At 45.2% G+C, this 20,415-nt stretch overlaps 1 long non-coding RNA gene and 1 pseudogene across 1 annotated transcript; one reads left to right on the forward strand and one right to left on the reverse strand.

Moving 5' to 3' along the window:
• The first annotated feature begins 8,244 nt into the window (after positions 1-8,244).
• On the forward strand, positions 8,245-10,535 carry LOC140507330 (D-aminoacyl-tRNA deacylase 1 pseudogene; annotated as a pseudogene).
• Positions 10,536-19,785: 9,250 nt separating this feature from the next.
• Positions 19,786-20,356, reverse strand: LOC140503408 (uncharacterized). Its single transcript, XR_011966787.1, has 3 exons — positions 20,234-20,356; positions 19,943-20,062; positions 19,786-19,841 (listed from the first exon to the last, which is right to left on the reverse strand). It is a non-coding gene; the product is annotated as an uncharacterized lncRNA (long non-coding RNA).
• Between the last annotated feature and the right edge of the window lie 59 nt (positions 20,357-20,415).

The raw sequence follows: 20,415 nt of genomic DNA on the forward strand, positions 1-20,415 counted from the left end.
GATGGCAGTTCATCTAACAAATGTCTGGGGTGGCATCTGTGGCCCCTGATGTTCCTGTTTCCAGTCCCATGACTTCCCCTTGCTCTCTGAGCCCAAACTGTAGGAGAAGGAGGTGGGATAAGGTTTAAGGAAAGGATTTTTCAGGAACAGAACTGCTCTTAATATGCCAGTGTTAAGGGGCTCACTACAGAAGCCTTCTGTCCCATAGAGCTCAAGAACCCTCACTAACCTTTGGCATCCTTGAGAATCCACCATAGTTTTGATCTGTGAACTTCTCTGTTAGAACTGAAAAACAGATCCCCGCTCCCCCATGGCAGCAGCTGTTGGTCTTTCCAATGTCTAGCTGCCACAGGTTTGTGCCTTTTAACTAAAGCATCAGGGCCCCAGGGCAGACGATGCCAAGCTCAGCACAGTTGTGTATCTCTCATCACATATCTGGGACACCTGTAATATGAGGTGCATAGCATCCTAGGATCTAGGTTGATCCCAAGGCTTTTCCTCCAATCAATATTCTCTTTGTGGTGGTGTGTTTGTCCTTTGTTGCCAAAGAAGGCCATGCCATCAGAGAAATGATGACATGACTTGCACTTGACTTTGTCTTGAGTGAAGGAGGGCACTGCTGGTCACCAGCCTCACTTCTCCTTCAGAGCCATCTGAATCCAGTGACCAGATGTTCATCAGAGTGACCAGAGATAACCCAGGATGAGGCAACTAGGGTTAAGTGACTTGCCCAAGTCCAGTGTCGAGTGTCTGAGGTGAGATTTGAACTCAGGTCCTCCTGACTCCTGCACTGGTGCTCTATCTGCAGCACCACTTAGCTGCCCCATGTCTTTGTGGTAGGGAGGGAAGGGAGCCCAATCTTTGTTCCCTTTGAGGCTTTGGCAGGGAGGCAAAATGAGGACTTGCTTTCCCTTCATCTGGTGAGTCAGGATGATCATACAGTGGGCCAGGAACATCCCAGGACTTCAAGTAGACACCCATTCACCATGATTTTATAGCAAGTTCCCAAGCTATTAGAAAAGGAAGGTGCCTCCAAGAGCATCATCCCTGGTCCCCCAAGAGTGGTCTGAGAAGGACTTATTATGAATCAGGTTAGAGAAAAATGACCTTATCAATAGACAAGAATCTGAATTCGTTCTCCAGGTTATATGTATGGATTATTTGGAGGGAGCAAACAAGACCTAGGTGATTCCTTGTAATGCCAATCAACACAGTACACTTGAGGGCTGCTTCTGTCCATCTATGTACATACATACATATACATACATATGCATACCCTTATATGCACATATATACATATGTGTGCATATGCATATACACATCCACACATATGTGGTCGAATTGCATAGTAAAATGAGCATTCTTTTTTTTCAAAACTAAACCTTGAGCCAAGAAACTAAAACATCATATTCATAACAATATAACAACACTTTATTATCAAGGTGACCACATGGCCTACAGCAAAGTTACAAACAAAAGTATATACCTTAGCATAGAATAACCCCCACCTTATACCTTCTTTGGGGGCCAAAATCTTCAGGGGGTGAGCAACCTACTTCTCCTCACTCTGGTACTGTTGCAGAATATTTGATTTTACATATCAGGGGGTCTTGCTTAACACAACATATTCCTCAGGTAGCAGAGAACACAAAACACTCCACCCATAGGTCACAGTAGGCTACAATCCCCTCAATCTAAACAGAGTATCCAAATAAAGTACTCCTGGGGTTGTGTCCTCCCCACACTGCTGTTGCAGTTCCCACCTGACCTTCTCAGGTGCACCCATGCTGTAATGATCCAAAGAGTTCAAGTCCTAACTCTGCTCCAGCCCCCACTTCCAAGTCCTGAGGAGTGACTGGGGGACAAAGCCAACATGATGATTTCCTCGGAGCAACAACACTTCCCCCATCCCACCATAGACAACTCCACCTCTTGGGTCCCAATTTATCCCAAGGGAACATGGCAGAAAGGCAAGCTCACTGCTGCTCATTGCTCCTGTCCTGCTGCTAAGTTTTCACTCCTCTGTAGGTACAGGGGTTGACCATTCCCAACTCCTGTCTGGGTCCACAGGCAGGCAATTCTCTGTTCCTGCTCCATGCCTCACCTCACAGGGGAAGGGACTGCTCCATTGCAAACTGTCCCTGCTCCTGCCTGGGTCTAGGTACAGCAGACACCAGGGGCTCCTGCCCCCAGCATCTGTCTCTGGCCTGAAACACTCCAACTCAGGGGCAACTCACCTTCCCCCAGCCTTACATGGGAAGGAGTCATTCTGGTCTGTCCTGGGGGCACAACAAAATAATAGAAGGTCTAAAGATGAAAAAGTGACCCAAGAAAGACCAGCATATCCAATAGACAGGGTTCCAATTGTCTAAACAGAGTAATAGAAGTAGTTATGTAAATCACCAGACTGAGAGAGCACCAACATCTGGCTTCACAAAGCAGAGTGAGAGGAAAGGACATCCTTAACAATGACTACCCAGAGTCTGGTCTAGGAAATCAAAAAGTCCTCAGGACACTCTTCCCCATCAGTAAGCCCCAAGGCAATATCTCATCTCAGAAGATGTATACACTTTAGACTAATAGGCTCAGAGCCAGAAGGCACCAAAGCCTACTTGACTCAGCACCTGATGTGTTACAGCTGTAAATTACTGGGGTTCAAAGGTGATTGATCCTTCAGAAAAGGTGATTGATCCTTCAGATGTTTACAATTCAGTATGAGCCTGGGAAACTGGACTCCAAAATGGAATAACAACAAAATCCCCTCTTGGTTGTGCTAACATTCCTCACCGTCAGTTAGCCTATCACCCAATAAATGTTTATTAAGCACCTACTTTGTGCTCAGCACTGATCCAAAAAGAGACACAAGACAATCCCTAACCTCAAGGAACTTGCAGTCTAATAAGGAGGAAGGAATAAGGAAAGGCCAGAGAGAATCAGCCAGAACCATGCACAGAAGCAGTCCCTTCTGAGCAGGCAAGCCTTTCTGGAGATGCAATCCCAGTAATTACTGGATGGACAGCCCTACCTCTTCCCAGGCTGATGTGGCTTCACTGCAGATGTGGGTCTTGAGAGGCTGGACAGCTGACCTGGACAATCAGATGCACAAAGATGCAGCTGCTGATTAGCAGGGCAAACTGAGGTGGGATTGGTGGGTCATTTTATTAGATAGAGATGATTTATGGCACAATTTGATTAGTGGGGGCTCTGATTGGTGCAAGGAATCCAGTTAGGCAAGAACAGCTACCGCATTCTCAGAAATGGGACAGTGTGCTTCCACACCCAGCACAACATGGCATCACTGTCCTCTGCCCCCCATTCCCAGTACCCAGCACACAGCAGGTGCTTAATAAATGTCTGTTGACTGACTGACAGATTGGCAATGAACCCAACTTCTGTCATTTTTGAAACAATCTCAAGCTGGTTGTTAAGTAACTTTGGTTCAGCTCCTGATGGGTGCAGACATGCCCCCCAAACAACTCTAGGCAATGAGGAAAAAATCAGTGCAATTTCTCCATTTTTCTTGCCCCACCCCTAAGAAGAACTTTGAACTGTCCAGTATAGGGCTCTCTAGTCCCTAGACCACTTGGTCACCTCTATGGCCACTACCTAGAAATGACGAACTTCTCTGTCCTATGTTTCAAGGCTCTGTCCCATGCCTGCCTGTAGCCTGGAGCTCAGCACCCTGGGCAGACTCACTGACATCTGACCATTCCCTAGGGGATCTCCTCTCATCAAATTACTGGCTACTGATGCCACAGATGTGCCTCCTAATTCTAGTTTCTTCTCTCTTCTAGCTTTTTCCTATTGTTCTTTTTTGTAGCTTCTTTGCTTGTTGTCATTAAGGTCAGCTACTTCACTGATGGCAAATTATTTAACTTGAGAAGGCTCCAAGCCAAGACTAAAGTGGAGGGAGGGTTGGTGTATGATTTTTTGTTCACAGTTGACTATGCACTCAATGCAGCCTCTGAGGCTGAGATGGAACAAAGTATGGATCAATTCTCTACTGCTTGTGCTAAATTTGGACATCAAGAAAACAGAGGTGCTCCATCAGCCACTACCACACCATCCATACATGGAACCATCAGTTACAGCAGATGGAGAAGTTTGAATACTGTGCATAAGTTCACTTACGTTAGTAGTGGACATATTGCCAAAGCTATCTCAGTGTTTGGGAAGCTCTGAAGGAAAGTTTGGGAGAGAAGAAATCTTAAACTAACTACCAAACTGAAGATCTACAGAGCAGTTATACTGACCTCATTGTTGTATGTCTGTGAAACCTAGACAATCTACCAGCTCCATGCCAAGAAACTGAATCACCTACGTCTGAATTGTCTTGAAAAGATTTTAAAGACCGCCCAGCAAGATACAAGGTATCAGACACCAAGGTCACTTCTCAAGCTGAATTGCCAAGCATTCAAACTCTGCTGCAGAGAGTGAAACTCCAACGAGCTGGTCATGTTGTTTGAATGCCAATCATACCCTTGCCTAAAGAACCATTTTACAAAGAATTCACACAAAGCAAGGCTCCCATGGGGGTCAGCAGAAGTGATACAAGGACACTGTGAAGGTTTCCTATTGATTGTATGACATGGTTAGACACTGGCACAGGATCACTCAGCATGGCATGTCCTCATGAAAGAAGACACTCTGCTCTTTGAGTGAAATGGAATTGAAGTAGCCTAAAGAAACACGAGATGTGCAAATTTCGAGAATGCAGCCCAAATGTTCCCATGGACCCTTTGTGCCCAACTTGTGGCAGAGTCTTTGGAGTTCTTTCTCATCTGATCAACGACATCAGACACACTGTACCTTGAGCCAGACACAAGGATGTCATTTAGGTCATCTTTGAGCACAAGGGATGACAACCCACGAGCCCACCAATATCTTTGTTTTGTGTTGTATTCCCCATTAGGTTGTGAGTTCTTTCAGGGCCTGGATTGTCTTTTGCTAATTTTTTGTATCTCTGGTGCTTAGCACAATGCCTGGCCCATAGTAGGTGTTGAATACATGTTTATTGACTGACAGAAGGGATGGAGCCATGGAAGCTACCAAATGTCATTTTGAGGATCTAGGTTAGGATGAGTTGGGGGCAGGATTCCAGGGTCTCTGCTGGAGGCCTCAGTCTCTTGAATATTCATAACCTGTTTGTGAAGGAGATTCAGAAGAGTTCAAGTGGGCACGTGAGTATAACCTTGAGGTTCCAAGCCTGAGTGAGGGAGAGACTGGTACCTTATTTGACATGTCTGTGGGATGGCATCCACTTGGAGATGTCCAAATGGCAGTTGGCAATATAAGCCCTGAGCTTAGGAGAGAGGCCAGGGATGAGATGATGGACTGGATCATTTATTTCTCTCTCCTCATTCTCATTATTCTCAACAATGTTGTCCCACAAACTCTTCATGTCTTTCCTTTGTGCTGGACTAAGAACTTTGGATCCTTCCATCATACTAGGAGTCAAGTAGCATGGATAGAATTGTGACTAACGTGGATTCCAAAGAGCAGAAATAATTAGTTCAGATCCCATGTATGATAGTAGAACCAGGAGAGCCCAAAATGGAGCCAAAGGGCCAAATCCTCCTGCTGATCCTCCTTAAGTCTGAAGGTGATTCATTCACAAAAGGCCTGTGTGATTTATAGGGATGTGGCTTAACTTTTTCTTTTTCTTAAATTAATGCTTTGCCAACCATTATTGACCTCTTCCAGAAGGCCACAGGGATGGCAAATGATACACAGAGGCTTGTTGGAGTTGCTACTTTTCCAGCAAGTTCACTACTAATCGCCAAAGAGGTGGCATGTCCAGGACCTGGGCCCATAGTGTTCCTTGGTGGTGACTCAGCCCAAGTGTCTCCCACGTAAAGGGTGAAGGTGTCTGGGAAAAGAGTTTGTGAATTATGAGGAATATAGCACCACGTCTTACATTTGGTGGCATCCGAATTTCTGATGTTGCTATGAGGGCCAAAGGACCAAGATCCTCTAGTCACTCAAAAAACAGAGCCAGGGAGTGGGTTAGTCTCATTGTGACCCCTTGGATCAGTCAGTGTTATGTTTGGGCAGAGCTACATCATCCATGTGATATGTGTGAGGAAATGGTCAGTCAGTAAAACATATTAAGCACCTGCTATGTGGTGGGCACTCTGCTAAGTACTGGGGAGCAGCCAAAAGTGGCCATCCATGTCTGGTCTCTAGATCAGGAAGGAATATGGGACTCCTCTTAGCCCTGGGGTGTGTGTGGAGTTTGTTGTACCAGAGGCTGCCTTGCCCACCCCCAACTTTCTGGCCAGTCCCGCTAGTTAGCAGAGATGGTTTAGGTCTGAGGGAGGCATCTGGTAGCATCACCTTGGTTGATGAAAAGCATAGATAGCTGAGAAAACATAGATGGCATTTGATATAGGCCTGTGAGGGATGAGAGGAACTTGGTCCTGACCTTTGCCTGGCCTTTATGAGCTAACAGGACCTACTGGTTCTCTGGACAAGCATCCTGGAGCCCATAAATGGAAAGCATCAACACATTTCTCTTGTGCCTCGAATGAATACAAAGCAATCTCTGAACCAGTAGCATATCAGTCAATTAGGTCAACATAGGAGGTAAGATGAGAAGTCTTCTGGGCCTGTCCATTAAAGTTTCAAAAGGAAAAAGTCCAGATCTTTTGTTGCTAATAATAATAGCTAAGGGCATATATAGAGACCTTTAGAAAGATTGTCTCATTTGATCCTTACAACAACCTTGGGAGATTGGCGCCATTATTAGCCTCATTTAGCAGAAGAAGTTACTGAGGCAAGTACTATGACGCAGTTTCCCCTTGTACTCAAATAATAGATCTTACAAGGACTATGCGGAGTACATTTGGTCTTTTAAATCCAATATCAACACACATTTCAGCTCTTTTATTTTTAAGAATTATGGTTTATTCTACTGGTTTTATAGATCCAGGGCCCTGAAGATTCCTTTCCTGGCTGGTCCTGGGTGGCTGGTGCTGGTTACTGCTGGGCCTCTCTAGGAATGAATTCTTTCCAGGGCCTCTCATTAATGGACAGTGTTTGCTTTTGGATGGGTCCCCACCCTTCCTGAGTACATAGGGACAACTGATAAATGTTATGCAACGAGAACTTGCCAATGAGTTCAGTCCTTGGGAACATGGACAGTGTTTTCTGCTAATACTGAAATGCCTGTGGGTTGGAACATGCACAGACTATAACTGGTTCCAGTGCTAAATTAGTGGTGCTCAAGGGGAAGTCTGGGCTGCATGAAAAAGGAATTAGTCAGCTAGGGCTTGTCCCCAGGCCTGACTCATTCTTGCCCAGCCCTCCAAGCTGGGAGGCAAAGACTGTTCCCTCCATGGGAAGGGACACCTTAGGTCTTCATGTGGTTCTGTATGCCCTGCACCTAACTGAGGCTTCTGGAGTTACTCTTCCTGGTTTTCAGTGAATGTCACTAGAGACCATTTTGATCCTGACTTCAAATCTGGCCTCAGACACTTACTAGCTGTGTGACCCTGGGCAAATCACTTAATCCTGCTTTCCTCAATTTCCTCATCTGAAAAAAGAGCTAGGAAATAGAATGGCAAGCCATTCCAGTATCTTCGCCAAAAATAACCCCCAATGAGGTCACAAAGAGTGAGACTTTGTGACTGAGTGAGACTGAAAAATGACTGAAGATGATCTTGGACTTTGGAAAGTCAGGAGGACATGTTACCAGGAAGTCTGGGTTTTACAGCCAGACAGTCCAGAGTTGAAGCCCCAAGGAATGACCTCCAGGACCCAGATTCATTCAGTGGCTATGCTGCATTTGACTGTGAACTTGGTAGCACCAAACAATGTTACTATAGAAACCGACTCAGTTCTGAGCCTGCTTGTCAATATTGCTTTATGAAAGCTGATTGATATTCAATTGAATTGGGATGTTAATTACTAGCCACTGACAAAGGGGGAGACACACCAGATTGTAGGTATGGTGCAGCTGGCCTCACTCCAGAAAACGTGAATGCAACGTCATTGATGCAATTAGAAAAGGCAACGTTTTTGCATTTCAATAAAATCAGTCTGAATTTTCACAAAACCAATCAATCAGCATTTATGAAGTACTATGGTGTACCATGCCCTGTGTTAAGCAATCGGAATGTGAAGAAAGACAAAAGACAGTCCTTGCCCTCAAGAAACAGTCTAATGGGGACGACTGCATGCAACAGCTATGAACATACAAGCTGAATGTAAGATCAACAGGAAATGATTAACACTGCAATAAAGATGGGTAAGGGAAACTTTCTGTTCAAGGTAGGATTTTAGCAGGAGCAGACAGATAGGGAGAGGGAGTGTTCCAGGCTTGGGGGACAGCCAGAGAAAATGCCTGTACTCCAATGCCGGGAGTGTCTTGTGTGTGGGAAAGCAAGGAATCCATTGTCAGTGGTTTGCTGAGGATGTATGTGTGTGTGGGGGGGAGGGCAGGGAGCCAGGGGGAATGTAAGGTGTGAGGAGATGTCGGGCCTAACTTCCGTGGGCTGCCTGGGTCATCTTACCTATCACCAGGTCTTCAGTGGCTAGCCGGATAAACGAACGAGAGAAGAGACCTCCAGAGTTAAACAGAGGTATAGGCTTTATTCCGGATACAAGCTACAAGTCAGCATGCAGGGCTAGTGCTCCCCGCAGGAGTCCCCTTCTCCCTCCCGAGGAACAAGGAAAAAGAGAAGAACCCTCAGGCTTTCCTGTCCCCATTTAAGCTCTCCCACTGCCAGTTCACTCGTGGACACTGTGCATGCTCTCAGCCCCTTAGCCAATTAACAACAGGTGTGCTCAGACCACGGACCAATCTCAAGGGTGGGATGCTCTCCCCAGCAATTTTCCACTGAGAAGAGGTAGAAAAACAAGATAGCTCATGTCTCGCTCCTCAATTCCCAGCTGTTCCCTGGGGGGCCTCGTGAGAGCTCACAATCAAGAAGCCCTTACCTTTACCTGCCTGAGACCATTCACTTGAGAACCGAGCTTACACCCCAACAAGGAGACTAGAAAGTGGAGGAGGTATCATGTTCAGGGGAGCTTAGAACTTAGAGCTTAGAACATCAAATAGAGGATTTTAGAGTTGATCCTGGAGGTTATTGGAAACCACTGAAGTTTATGGAATAGCTGAATGGAGGATGGACTGGAACAGGGAGAGGTTAGAGTCTGGAACGACCTTCCCCCTCCCCCAGCGCTCACACAAGGCTAGTGCAATAGTCCAGGCACAAGGTGATAAGGGCCTGAACCGGGCTGGATAGGATCAAGGCGGGAAAGTGGATGAAGGAAATCTGGAGGTAACAGAGATTTGGGCAAAGTGAAATTGAAAAGCTTATGGCTCAGATCAAGTGGGGAAATCCAAGGAGGTTTCAAGGTGGAGTTTTCCAGGACTCTTTAGACAGATGGAACCTACACTCTTTTAGGGTAATGGACAAAGGTCTCAGCTTGTGCCCATACCCTGTCACTGGCAGCCTATCAGTGAGTCAATGAACACTTACTAAGCACCTGCTATGTGCCAAGCACTGGGGATACAGAAAGAGGCAAAAGAAGGAGGGAGGGATAGAATTGGGAATTCAAAGCTTTTTTTTTAAAAAAAGCTTTAAAAAGGAGGTAGATGAGGAGAAGGAATAGTGAGGAGCTCAGAGCGGGAAGCCAGGCTCCGGTGCTGCCTCTGCTGCCACTGCTCAGGCTGCCCTCAGTGGAACAGAGCTGCCAGAAAGGCCATCATCTAGTGCATCACCAGGGCCAGTGTCACAGCTGGAGAGGAGCAGATAAGTTCTATTGGATGGGGCATTTGTGTGCTGCCGGGTATTTCTATGGAAGATACACAAAGAAAGTTGGAACACATGGTTTAAAAGATGTTAAACCAAGGGTATTGAAAATGAAAGTGGGAAACACTGGTCAAAAAGTGTGATGGACAAGCAGCATGAAGTGTTGTGTGTCAGCCAGCTTACTTTTCAGTGTATTCTGAAAGGGAACAAACCAGACTATCATACGGCAATGCCTGCAGAGCAAGCAGAGACTTTCTAGAACAATTTCCTTGTGCAACTTAGAAAGGCTTATAAGCCAAAGCTCATTAAAGATGGCAAGTTTGGAGCCTACATGCAAGTACATATCCAGAATGATGGGCCTGTGACTACAGAACTGGAGTCCCCAGTGGCTGCCGCTGCAGATCCCAAGCAGCTTTCAAAGCTTGAAAAACAGGAACAGAGAAAAGACCAGAGCAAAGTCAAGTAAAGAAAGAAATGTCTCTCTCAAGGATGACCCCAGTGCTAGCAGTGGGACAGAGGGTGATGTATCCTCTGAAAGAGAACTGTGATCAAGAAAATACTGATTTCAGTGCATCATCTTTGGGCCAAAGAAGAATCTGAAAGATGCCCAGAAGACATAAAGTACCTATGCCTCAGAAATGTGGATTAAAAGATTTTGAAAGGAAATAAAAGGGAAAAAAGCAAGACAAATGACAAATTTTGTCATTGTGTTAAAAAACAATCAAAGGAATGTTACTATTTCCTGCTGTTGCTGCGGCCTAATAATGAAAGTGAGTCACAGCATTTTCATTGTTTTCTGCATTTGGTTTATCCTGGCTCCTGAATAAGAGACAAGCATTATAAAAACACATGTAACAACAGAGCATATAATTAAAATTTCTTGGCTTCAGATATTTTTTGGCTTGCATTTTGGAAGAGGCAGTGCTCTATTATTTAAAATTGGATACTCATTGCATCTTCTGTTGTGTTTGCGCTAGTGTAGTTCCTGTACATTCTGCTCATGCTCCACGTGACACTGGGGTAATGTGTAAATTTTATGTCAGTGTTAAGGTGGAAAAAACTCTAATCACTGATAATTTACTGGGTGAACCTTGTGTATCTTTTAAACTTTCTCTTTTTTCTAAAAAAGTAATAAAAATAACAACAAACCACTTGGTTATTCAACAAAAAAAGGTTTAAAATTGATTTAGCACGTAATTGGCAAAAAATAAAATATTACATGTTAAAAAGGAAAAGACAGTCTCTGCTGTCAAGGAGCTCACTCTTTGTCAGAGGAGGGAAGGGAGATGTTTTTGAGAGACTTTTGTTGACATGTTGAGAGATGTTGCAGAGGTGAAATCACATGCCTTGGCACCATATTGGATGGGGCTGGGGTGAAATCGTGAGGAGCCCAAGATGATTCCTGGGTGGGAACCTGAGGGCCTGGTAGGAGGGTGATGCCCCCTACAGTAATGGAGTAGGTGGGGAGTGGGGAGGGTTTAGAGAGAAAGACAATGAGTTCTGCTTTGGACATGCTGAATTTAAAATCTCTGCTGGACATCCACTTTACGATGTCTGAAGGTCAACTGGAGATGTGAGATTGGAAGCCAGCAGAGAGACTTGGGGCAGGATGGATAGATCTGAGAATTGTCATCATAGGGTTGGTCATTCTATCCATGGGAGCTGATGAGATAGTCTAGAAGAGCTAGTAGTCTAGAGCGGTTAGGGAGAAGGGCCTGAGGAGAGAATATGATATGTGAATGTGCATTTGTGTGCATTCAGAATGAATAGCAGCCATGACATGGATGAAGATCCACTCAAGGAGGCTGAGGAGAGGTCAGATGGGTAAAAGGAGAGCCAGGAGAGAGGAGTATCCCAAAACCTAGAGAGGAGAAAGCATCAAGGAGAGGTGTCAAAGGCTGCAAAGAGATTTAGGAGAATGAGGATCAGGAAAAGGTCATTGGATCTGACAATTAAGAGACCATCAGTAACTTTACAGAGAGTACTTTCAGTTGAATGATGAGGTGGGAAGCCTCATCTTGGAGAATGAAGAAGACAGGAACAGAAAGGGCAATAAATGCACCCATTGCAGACAGCCTTCTCAAGGACTTTAGCCATAAACAGGAAGAAAGAATTGGGACAAGAGTGGGGATGGATGACTCAAGTGGAGATTTTTTGAGGATGGGGAGACACAGTCATGTTTGTAGGCAACTAGTGGATAGGGAGAGTGTGAAGACACAGTTGGGCTTGGAGTTCTGACTCTCACCAGGCTAAGGCTACATTGAAAAATTAGAACAGCTAAAAATATTTTAGCAGGTTTTGAGATTGATCATTAAGGGTGTTTGAAACACCTCATTACAATCCCAATCACTTCCTTGAGTCAAGAGGGTATTGCAAACAGCCCTGTGTTTTCCTATTAACTCCTCTCATCCCAGATCAGACTGAGAAGAGAATACTGAAGCAAGGTAGGGAATCTGAGTCACCCTTTCTCACTTTCCAATTCATAAATTTTAGGAACCCAGACCCTGGCATTTTCCTGAGGAATCAGGCTCACCCCAGCCCTCCTAGATGACTTAATTAGCTTACTTGACACTCTTTAGTCCCATCTAGGTCCCTTTCTAGGTTACCTCTAGACCACCCCAGGCTATTTACCACTCCTTAACCCTATCCAAATTTTCTAACAGTCTTTTTCTGCATAAAAGTACCAATTTGCCCCACCATTAAACTGTGCAGATTCTTAGACTCTCACCCACCTAACCAGTGTTATAATAAAACCTCTCTTCTCTGACTGAAAGAAGGCTTGAGTGGTCTAGGGGTGCTAGGAACCCCAGAATGCAAAGGTACAGAGTAGGTCTGCCTCAAAAGAATTCAACCACTCAAGGCTTCTTTCAGTCCAAGTGGCAAGTTTATTATGATATCAGGTGGGTGGACAAGATTCCTAATGAGTCTGGAGTAATTGTGATGCCAATACCAGTTGGCCAGATTCTAAGAATCTTCACAATTTAACAAGGGTAAAACTGATATTTTTATATAGAAAGACTGTGGGAAGATCTGGACTGGATTAAGGAGTGTCAAGTAGCTGGGTGGTCCAGGGGCAGACAGTGAAAGGAGTTAAATGACCAGAGAGCCACAGTGAAAGGGAAGTCCAAAGGATTTACTAAGGGGGATGGGCCAGGTGCCTGCGTCAAATACCAGAGATTTGGGCTGCTGAAATGTGTGGGAAAGTTCAGGGGCCCTACTCCATTCCTATGATGGGGATCCACAGGTATGTTTTAAAAAATAATTTTTGCTTATTTTGTTAAATATTTCAAAATTAAATGCAAATTTTTTTGCAATAATTAAAAAACATTTGAGTTCCAAATTCTCCCTGTCTCTTCTACCTCTCCCCCTTTCTTGAGAAGACAAGCAATTTGTTACCAGTTATACATGTGAAGTCATGCAAAACATATTTCCATATGATGTGGATAAAAACAGAGCCTTAAGAGTTAAAAATAGTATTAAGGGTTGACTTTGTGAAGCCCCTAGTTTATTCTGTAACCAGAAGGTGCCCTAAAGTCCTTTTCCCTTTTGTCTTGGACCTCTATGAAAAGAATTGCTTTAGTGTCCCTTATGCTGTGTTCCCCAGGTCCTTTAATCTTTAACCTGGGTCCTCCTGTCCTGTCCTTAAATCTTTAAACCATAAAACCTACCCCTTACCCTGTCTTTGTCTCTCCTCATTCTGGGTCATAAAATTTCCCATCTCCCTTATCTTGGGTCTCCTATCCTGTCATCCACCTTCCTCATCCTGTTCCTGATCTTTAACCTCCATAAAAATCTCCAGAGCTATCATCACTGTTTTGGAATCTCTATATAAGCATAACTCCCCCAAATATCAAGATATCACTTAGCTTTCTTACTAGGAGACCCGTGCTGTTTTTGGGTCAATAAAGCTCCCATTGGATAAAGAGGTCTAAGTGAATTCTTTCAAATATGAGCTACCTCTCCCAACTCTGATCCCTCAACAATGTTGCAATAGAAAAAAAAAACAAATAGACAATAAAATAAAGTTGTTTTTTTTTAAATTCTTCAATCTGCACTCAGTGTTCATCAAAACTCTCTCACTGGAGGTGGATAGCACTTTTCATCAAGGGTCCTTTGGAAATGACTTGGTACATGGATCTGATCAGAGTAGTTCAGTTTTCACAATTGATTGTCCTTACATTACTGCTGATACTTGGTACAATGTTCTCCTAGTCCTGCTCATTTCACTTTGTATCAGTTCATATAAGTCTTCCCAGATTTTTTGAAACTATCTTGCTTTTCCTTTATTTTCACATTTCAATTTATCTTAATTTTCAACATTCATTTTCACAAGATTCTGAGTTCCAAATTTTGTCCCCATGTCTCCCCTCCCCATACCCCATGAGAATGTGCATTCTGATTATCCCTTCCCCCAATCTGCCCTCCCTTCTATCACTCCCCCATTCTTTTATCCCTTTCCCCTTCATTTTCCCATAGGGTAAGCTAAATTTCCATACCCCTGCATTGATAATGCAGTTTTGCTTATCATTAATATAGTTTTGCTTCTTAATGGGAAGATCTTTCCCATCCACTAATGGGCCTGCCCTGATTAGGGAAGTTTTGTAGCAAGATCCATACCTTTTGTTAATTTTCTAATGAGGCACTGGTTCTCAAGGGTGGTGATGCCCTTTGGCTATAAAGGATGTATAAATACTCTCAGATCAGGTTTTACTTTGGGGTTTAGTGATTGAAAATGTTTGTTTGACCAGATAAGACTCTGGGTAGCTGCCAAGATGTCCCTCAGCTTTGAAAACCCAGATGTTGGCGTTTCTCTCTGTGGTAACTATGTATGTATGTTCAGACAGCTATCTGACGATCTGTGATGTATGTCAGACAGTTGGAAGCCTGTCTGTTGATTTTGATTCCTCTGTGTTTCCTCTGAATTTCAGACTGCTGACTATTTCCCCTGAACTAAGTGAATGACACATGCGCTTGATTAAAGTGATTGTTGACCCCTTGAAAGTTGCTATCCTTGTAGAAGTGCAGATCTAGGAACCTGTGAAAGCAAGACCTCCTGTGTATATCAGGGTGCTTGCTTATACAACCCCATTGCCTGTCTATCTTATTTGCCAATTACATGTAAAAATTATTTTTAACATTCGTTTTTCACAGTTTTGAGTTCCAAATTCTCTTCTTTCCTCCTTCCCCACCCACCCTCATTGAGATAATGAGCAATTCAGTATAGGTTGTACATGTGTGGTCATGCAAATTATTTCCATAGTGGTCATGTTGTGAAAGAATAGCTATGTTTCCCTCAATCTTATCTTGCCTCCTCACTTATCCTATTCTCTCCTTTCACCCTGCCCTTCCTCAAAAGTGTTTGCTTCTGATTACCCCCTCCTCCAATATTCCCTCCCTTCTATTACTCCCTTCCCCTTTCTTATCCCATTCCACCCTACTTTTCTGTAGGATAAGATAGATTTCCATACCCAACTGAGTATGGGTTCTTGTGGAGGTGATGGGGAGCCAGGGAATATTTTTGAGCAGGGAAGGTCTGATCTGACACCACCAGATTGTGTCTGGGGAAGGCACACATCTTTTGTAGCTGTTGGGCAGCTGGATAGAAGGAGAAGAAACCAGGAAGAAGAAAAATTAGGAAGCTAATACTTAGGAAGGCCAGGTAGGAGAAAGGTATAGGTCTGGAAGTGAGCAGCAGCACTTACCTATTTTATGTCTTTACCAAGTGGGAGTGTCTATAAGTGTGTAATGCAAACACATAACACATCAGTAATACTGAAAACTTAGAAAGGCTTGGCAGAAGTGGAGGAGTTGAGAATGACTCTGAGGCTGAGAATGGGGGAGACAGGACAGATTGGTGGCCCCTTCAACATGAAAAGGCAAAAGCTCCAGAGGGTCTTTGGTAAGGCTGAGCCTGGAGGGCTGGCACCACATTCAGCTGGAGACAGCCCTTTGAGGGAGGGACTACAGGTAACTGTCCCCATTTTACTGATGGGGAAATCAAGGCACAAAATGGTTAAAGAGACGTGCCCATCCATGGTAGCCTTTTGAGGTAGGTGAAAGAGGAGAGAGAGATGACAGAGAGCCTGAGGGGACTGCAGGATCAGGGAGAGGAGAGGTGTGGGTTACTTGATGGGACCAGGTGGTCCTTGGATGGAGGAAGGACAATTAGACCCTTAATGAAGACCCAGCTGAGGTTAAATAAGAGAAATTTGGCGCCTGGTGTTGTCTGTTCAATACCAGGCCCACAGGAGCAGAGAAGGTGGATGGTGAGTGCAATTGGTCTTATCCCTGTGGGGCAGGTCAGGCCAAGGGGTTGAGGTGGCCCATGTGAAAAAGCACCATGTGTCTGAACTTTTAACTATGTGTGGACAAAAGGGAGGTTATGGATTAGGAGAGAAGAGAGAGATGGTGTGACTGGCAGTCACAGTAAGGACAAGGAAAAGATGAGGGAGCTGGAGAAAAGAGAGGGATGAAAAGAGGGAGGAATTTCAGAATGGGAAGCTCATGATGGAGGTCATGGGCAAGATCAGGGGCTCAGGGGTCATGGGTGGGGCTGGGCACCTGAACATGGCGATGAGAAGGTTGAGCAGAAGCACATTGACCACCAGCAGGAAGATGACTAGAAGCAGCAGCACCATCCAGTTGGGATAAATGGAGACACAGAGGAAATTGAGGCTCAGAGAAGTCTTAAGTCTTGCCTAAAGTCACTGTAGGTGTCTGGTTGTGAATGTGAAACCAAAGAAGGGTTTGGTTGGGCCCTACAGGAAAACAGAGGAGAGTCTGATGGTAGAAGGGGGGTGATGGCAGAAAGGACAAACTGGAGGAAGGAGTCAATGGGAGGAATGCTGTCCTGAGGTGGGGGTAGGGAGAGATAGGGAGAAAATTTGGAATTCAAATTCTTATGGAAGTCAATGTTGAAAACTGAAAAATAAATAAATTATATAATGAAATGTAAAAAGAAATTCATGTCACTTGATGAATTACTTTCCTCACAGGTGCTTGCTTGTCTCTGTATCATCAGTCCTTACTGTGTCATCCAAAGTAGTTCCTATTTGCCCCACAGTTTTGTATTACCTACAGATCTGATAAGTAAAATTCTCTTTTTTGTCATCTATACCACAGATCCCCAGAGGATTCCACTGGAAACCTTCTCCCGATTTGACATGAAATTGAACTCTAGTGTGCCTAGTCAAGCAGATGAGACCATGCACGGTCTAGCCACATCTCTTCAATTGGTCCACAAAGACTTTATCTTACCAGACTAAACTACACCTTCAGCATTCCTCTGATCTACTAGTTTAGAAACGCAGTCACAAAAAGGACCGAAGGGCCAAAGATAACTGCTGCCCATCTCAGTTTCCCCAATCGTAAAATGAGAATAACAAAAGCCTCTCCTTCCCAGGGTGATTGTGACAATAAAATGAGACATTTGTAAAACACTCTGCAAATCTCAAAGCACTCTATAAGTGCAAGATATTCTTCATTTACATTTCCTTTCTTAGCTTTTGATCACTATGAACATTCGAAGCCATTTTCCCTCAGATTTTCCCCCAGGACATCATAATCCTGAGCAAAATCTTCCAGGTTCCTTTTAGTCAGATTCAACTGAGGGAGTTGGGTCTCCACCTTGGGAGATTCTCTTGGACACTGGACCTGGTAGGTCACCCACTCCTCACTCCATAGTGGGGAGGAGACATTCGCCTGATGGGGTCAGTGGGATTGTTTCTTGAGGGGCCAAGGAGACTTTCTCTTGGAATGTCCCACTCCTTTTCTTTGGGAAGATCCTCTGGTCTCTTTCTTAGCTCTAACTGTTCCATAGGATTCTCTCTCCTCTGTCTGTCAATCTGCCTGTCTCTCTCTCTGTATGTGTCTCTGTCTTTCTTTCTCATTCTCTGTCCTCTTACAACCTCTGACCTCAACCTCTGACTGAGGATCCTCTTTGGAATCTTCTCTTTCTTTTAACCCCAAAATCTTTCTTCCAGGTGTTCCAGGGATGCTTCACTTCCCCTGGTGCCCTGCAATGTGGAAAGGTCTCCCAAAGCATTTTCACCCAAAGAGGAGCCTGGCCTTGGAACCTAGGAAAGAGCCACTTGGCTATGGTGGAAACATGAACATCCCACACTCTAGACACTGTGAGCTTCTCTCTTGGCTCCATACTAGCTGAAAGTGAGGTCTTCCATCCTCGCCCATTTTTGTAGGAACTCTTAACGGTTATCACCCCTGGAGACCTGCTAAGTCCCCACTTAACACAATGTATGCCACATAGTAGGCACTTCATAAATGCATGTTGTCTGACTGGATGACTGTGGCATCTGCCCATGATGACCCCAGACCCTGGAGGCCCCACTGTCCTCCTTTATTCTTTCACACACTGACAACTCAACTGCCTTACTCTTATCTGACCAATTTCCTTTCCCTTTTTCTCCTCCAGCCCATTTTTCATGTCCTTCATTTTGTTTTTCAGCCACATCCAACTCTACATGACTCCATCTGAGGTCTTCTTGGCAAAGATACTGGAGTGGTTTTCCATTTCCTTCTCCAGCTCATTTTACAGATGAAGAAACTGAGGTAAGCAGGGTGAAGTGACTTGCCTGGAATCACACAGCTGGTAAGTGTCTGAGGTGGGATTTGAACTCATGAAGATGAGTCTTCCTGATTCCATACCCAGTGCTCTAGGCACCGCAGCACCTCCTAGCAGCCCCCATCCTTCATGACTGCTCTCAAATTTCCTGACCCCAAATTTCAGTCTCTATCCCATACCACTTGAAACCCAAATGTGAACATGAAATGGCCTGAGGGAGATGCCTGTTTTCTCCAGATTGAAATACCATTTCTTTATAACAATCTATAATCTGGCTTCAGCTTGCATTTCTAATCATATTTCATCTTCCAACATTCACAATCTACATGCCAGTCAAACCTCCAAAGTGGGAGCTCTATGCTGAAGCCACCATGTCTTTGCTAGGCTAGAGTGTTTTCCCTTTTCATCTCTGACTCTGGAATCACTGCCTCCCTTCAAAACTCAGCCCCAGCATCACCTTCTGGGCAGGCCCTTCCTGAGGTCCCCCACTGAAAGTCCCATCTTTCCTTAAGTCCTTTTTCCTGTCTGCATTCTATGCTCCCATTGTGGAGGCACTGTTTCTTTTCCTCTTTGTACTCTCAGTCCCTGGCATCAAGTAGGTCTTAATACATAAATATTTGGTGAAGTTAATTGTGTATTGGGGAGCAGGACTCTGCACACTGAAGGGGTGGGACCTTCTGTGTGGAGAGATGGGCCACCCTCAGTGTCTATGAGGTGGGACTTCCTATGTTTGTGTATAGAGGGTGTGTTTTTCTACATGGGGTTGAACTGAGATCCAAAGGCATTTACCTGCACCCCATCCTGTGCAAAGAAGGCCCTGGCATCACCTTGTGTTGCCAGTTGGAGGCAGGTAGCACCACCCCAGAGTGGGGAGCGGTGTAGGAGCAGTTGGGTTGCTCGGGACTCACTGTTTCTGTGGCATTCTGCAAACAAATCTAGAGAAAGAGAAACTGAGGCTGGGACCAAGAGTAGTATGCTTCTCCCCACCTCAAGAGAAACATTCACCTTAGAGATGCCGCTAGAAATGTGTCCCCCATACATACCCCAGGAATCATTAGGGATGTGAGATTTAGAGTCAGAAAGGGTCTTAGAAGTCTTTGATGCTGACTCACTTTACAGTTAGGTAAACTGAGGGGCAGAGGGGGTGAAGGTCTTGTGCCTAGCCCTACATGTGATACAGCAGTGACACTCCAGAACACTAACCCAGATAAGAGAGAATCTTAGACCCTACCACAAAGGCTGCCAATGTTCTCACCAGTCCTCCTAACCACAATCCTGGCTCTGTCACTTAGAGTGTTAACTGTTTTTCCCCAGTCCAGTCCCAGGAACCCAGCCCCACCCCACCACCCAGCCCTCAGAGATCCATATATACTCATGGCAAGTCCCTTAGATTTGGATGCCAGCTCCTTTCTCCTGGCAGCCTCTTCAGCCTCAGGCTCCAGACGGGCCAAGACTCGAAGCAGGAGGCAGGAACCCAGGGCACAGACCACTGAGTTACCACCCTAGAAGAGGGGAGTTACAGGTCAGGGGAAATGCTGATCAAACACATCTCCCTCCAGCCCCTTCCCCACCCAAAATCCAGAGTCCAAGAGCCAGGACTCACCATCTCCCAGAAGTAGAGAGCCATCTGAGCCCTATTCAAAAAAAGTGCCCAGAGCAGCAGGTCAGTCCAGGGGGCCTTGCCGAGGGTGGTATCCCATGTAGGATCCATCAGGAGGCACATCTGATTGGACAAAGGTGGGCTCAGAGGATGGTGAGAGGTGAGGCCTGAGGCCTCCTTCAGCCATCATTCAATAACCTTCCCAAGGTCCCATGGGGATGATGGTGGAGCTGACACCAGGGTCCCCATTCCCTTGCTAGCACTGTGCTGCCCCCATCCCATCTGGTGTCCTACACTTTCTCGACAACCCCCAGCAGACTCTGGCTCCTCTTTGTCCACTGCTGTGTCCTCGCGGTATTGAGGGGCACAGGTCGACCCAAGCAGGTCTCGGAGGAGCCGCCCCACATCCCGCAGGTGCACTTCTTGGTCAGGGGAAGCTGGGAGGACACCAGGGGCAGAGCTCTCCCTGTGGCTCC

This window comes from Notamacropus eugenii, chromosome 5 (genome assembly GCF_028372415.1).
Source record: "Notamacropus eugenii isolate mMacEug1 chromosome 5, mMacEug1.pri_v2, whole genome shotgun sequence".
NCBI lineage: Eukaryota > Metazoa > Chordata > Mammalia > Diprotodontia > Macropodidae > Notamacropus > Notamacropus eugenii.